A 4,015-nucleotide genomic window follows, 5' to 3' on the forward strand; every position below is an offset into this window, starting at 1 on the left:
GCTTGCTTCTGACTTCCTTAAGCCTTCAACCACTGAGTGAAATTTAATTTTTGCACCATCTAAATGTAAAATGCAATCTTTTTGCCTCTTTAAGTTTTTGTTTATGGAGATAGTGAGAAGGTTTGGTTATAGTATGATGTACTTCAGAGCAGTTTGATTTTCTTCAGAAAGGACAATTGCAAATACTACTTTAGTTTCCTATTTAAATGACAGAGACAGAAATCTGTGCTTTAACCCAAGCTGGTATCTTAAATTTAAAATATCAAGACTTTTAACTTTTTATTATATTTGATACAGAGCTTTTAAAAAATACTCAATATTATTCTTAATTTTTTCATAAGGTAGGGAATGAAAAAATCTCAAATGACAGGAAGCTCTTTGCAGTTGTTTGCTCTCAGCCTGTGTCCGTCTGTGATACTACAATGCTTAATTTGTTACATTATGTTCTTACAGATGACTGTGATCTGTAAAGGGCACTAAGAATGAATTTTGCTGCATGAATAGTGTGAAGGAGCCTTGAAGCAAGTTGTAGCTAGCTGAGATGGGATTATCAGTGTACAATCCTGTTTGCAAATTTGGGGTTTTTTTATTATTTCAGTGCTCCTAGCAGCATCACATAGGGTCTGTTTTGAGCTCTGTATTTGAATATCAGGGGTTGATATACAGCTGTGGTTTATATTGAGAATATTAAAAAAAAAACAAAAAAAAAAAATTTAAAAGTCCTTCCAGGCCTTAATCTTCAGGCAGAGTTGAGACACTATTGCTGCTGAAGCTTCCGGAAATTCAACACACTATGTGAGTCTTATTTGCAGGAATTTTTTTTGGTTCTTTTTTTCTTCTACATACAAATTCTGTGTAGTATGTGTAGTACACAGTTTTTACTAGACAATATGTACATACATTGAAATACAAGAGGATTGCTGTATTAAAGTTTGAGAAATTCTATTATAACTGGACTGACATAGACAAGTCCTCAAAAGAAACACAAAGAATTTTTTTTCAAATGGATTTTGTTTTCTTCACATGGATTAATTCTTGTGTTACTTTTCCCCAATGCAGGCACTTCATTTTTTAGTAAAGAATTATTCCAAAATTCAGGATTTCACCTTATGCTGATGTGGCAAAATAGTCCAGGGAGCTACTTCTATGTTTAATAAAATCTGATTTTGCTAGTAAAGAACAGAGAGCCCATGTGCAATGTATTTTTGAAACATGGTAACGATTAAAGCATTTCTTTTGCTTCTGAATCTCTCTATAAAAGTCTCAGTTGAAAGCATGCCATAGTGTACCTGGTTTCTCACTGCCATTTTCTTTCTATATCCCTGTTTTTCTCATGTACAGAAACTTTGACAAAATTGGTACCTTATATGGCCCCTGTACTCCCACATGTGTTGTGTGTCACTTGGTGGAAGTGTTACTTCAGCCAGCTGGTCTCGTTCTGGGGGAATGCTGAAGCACAAGTGTTTTCCTGTGTACTTAAGACTGCAGATGTTGCAGCTGTGCTCTGTCTTTAGAAATGACTCCAGACTCCAGTATTCCTGCAGAGGGTGCATCTGCAGCTTGAATTGGGGAGCTCTTTTGAGGCTGCTGGAGTTACGGGGCTGCCACTTTCAGTGATCAGAGCTGAACTGAAAGGCACAGAAGAGGGAAATAGGTACTAAAAGCATGATAAGAAATTTCAGGAGAAAAGGGTGCCAGATAGATTTGTTGTCTGGTTGTTTTCCTTTTTGTTTTGTTTTTTTTTTTTTTTTCCCTACAAATGAATTGAGCTTGTACTTAACTGCCTACTAATACAAAGTCATGTGGGTTAAAAAGATCTTTTTTATGAGATTTACCCTGTCTGGAAGAGAGAACATATGGTGTGTACTGGTTTGGTAATGCTGAAAGTGCCTACTGGGTTGGAGTGTGAGACTGTCTCTCTTAAGGAATTAAGTTTCCTGGCTGTTTAGTGGTCATTGAGGACTCCCACCTGTGACCTGTAGTATGATGTGTGAATCAATTTGTATCTATTAATTTAGGGTTTCTGGGCACTTTAGGCTTGTTCTTTTTTTTTTTTTCCTCTGCTAAGTGACTAATGCTACTGCTAATGAGTCAACAAGGAAAGAGTGGTTAAGTCTTGGCTATCTAATATTAATGAACAGCATTTAAGACTTGGGCAAATAAAGATGGATTTAGATTTAATTTTTTTCTCAGTGTTTTGTGAAATCCTTTGTTTTGGGATTTTGTTTGAGGGAGGTTAGGCTCAAAGTGCTGGAATCTGAAATTTCCACTTTTAGGTTTCTTTTCTTAATTTTAAATATTTTTCCAGTGGTAAGGGGCCTGTACTAAGGTGCTGCTGTTTTTTTTTTTTACTTGAGCCATGATCTGATGTTATCTCTTGTTCTGGATGCTCTCTTTTGCCTCTCTGAGGGGCCTGGCTGATTCTGGAGCTACCACTGCACAGAGCTGGGAAGCATGCTATCAGCCTTGGAGCTTCCTTCCTGGCAGGTTAAGGTCATCTGCTGAGGCAAAACTAATAAAAGGGTATGTAGGGCTGGAGCAGGATAAGGAAAAGGAAGCTGAACAGTTTGGGAAGGTAGGAGTCTCTTCCTCTACTTTCAAAAAAAGGTAGGAGAGATGCCAGGCATATAGTGCTGGAAGCAAGAAGGTTGCAGAAGCCTTCAAATAGACATTAATGGCAAGATCTGAAAGCTCTGTGCTGTTACAGAAAGCACAGATTACCTGTGGCTCCCAAATTATCTGGAGGAAAAGAGTGGGTTGGTGGTGTATTTTGCTAGTAAGTTTAGATAAGCCAAGTGCCCTGTGGCATGGAGTGAGTGCAGATCCAGTTACGTGGGTAGTGCTTGGCCATCTGTTTCTGTATGTCAGGCATTGTGTGGGTCTGTGTCAGTCTTCAGCTCAGTACACCTGTTGAAACTGAAACTCCTCTTAAATTATATCTAGGCAGCCTCTAGCACTGTAGAGGTGCAAGGCGTGGAGTGTAGCTGCAGCTACAACACAAAAGACGATGTATTAGCAAATGCATTTTTCTGCCAGTGTAACCCCTCAGGTTTAGATGTGTAAACCCTCTGATGCTCCCTTCCCTTGTCTATTTTCAGTCAGACATCCCAGTCCTGTCTCTTCTGGGCTGCAGAGTGGTTAGAAGTGCAGCAGAGGCAGACAGGAGGCACTTGTGCTGGTACGTCACCATTGTGGTGGTGTCTGGAAATGGTCCTGGGGAATAGAGAGCATTGGATTCAGGACACTTTTCATGGCTGTCAGCATGGAGCAGAACAGCAACAGCAAGACAGCTAACAAACCTAGCTGGTACCTGATGGGTTTGGAGAGGCACTGCTGGGGAAGGCAGGTTCGGAGAAGAGGGAGCAGTGGCAATGTGAAAGACTTGGGAAGGTGGACTGAACAATAGTAGTGATAGGCAGAAGCAGTTTGAGATGAACTCTTGTCTGTGAACTGTTCTGAATGATTGATTTTTGTTTCGTGGGTGTCATTAGATATCCAGATAAGTGCTCAGGTGATAATATGGTTTGATTTTCATATTGAATAAGGTAGTCTTTTGAAATTACCATGTTAAAGTAGTATTTAACTGTTGGTCTTCAATACTGATTTACAGTAAGGATGATTATCCAATAACAGCAGCAATCTTAGGAGAGTCTTAAAATAAAATACCCATAATATTTCTCAAACATTGTTTTCAAAGGACTCTACACACATATATGCTTAGAGAGACAGGAATGCAATGTTTTCTGTCAGGTGCAAGCAGATTTTCTGTAGAGTAACTGAATTTCCTCCTTGCTGGCAGCAGAGGGAGCTATGAAGCTTTTATTGATAATTCAAAAGGTCGGAGTGGGTCAGCGTAAAAAAAGAATTAAACCAAAAAATTTGAAAAAGTCCCAGTTTAATGGGAGATCTGAGGTGCTTCATGGGGCTGGGGCAGAGCTGTGGCTAGTCAGGCCCCAGCAGCTCAGCCCCTCTCCTGCCTTGCAGTGGTGTGGAAGTAGCTGCTGCAGTTACTGAA

Source organism: Vidua chalybeata, chromosome 4 (genome assembly GCF_026979565.1).
Source record: "Vidua chalybeata isolate OUT-0048 chromosome 4, bVidCha1 merged haplotype, whole genome shotgun sequence".
Classification (NCBI taxonomy): domain Eukaryota; kingdom Metazoa; phylum Chordata; class Aves; order Passeriformes; family Viduidae; genus Vidua; species Vidua chalybeata.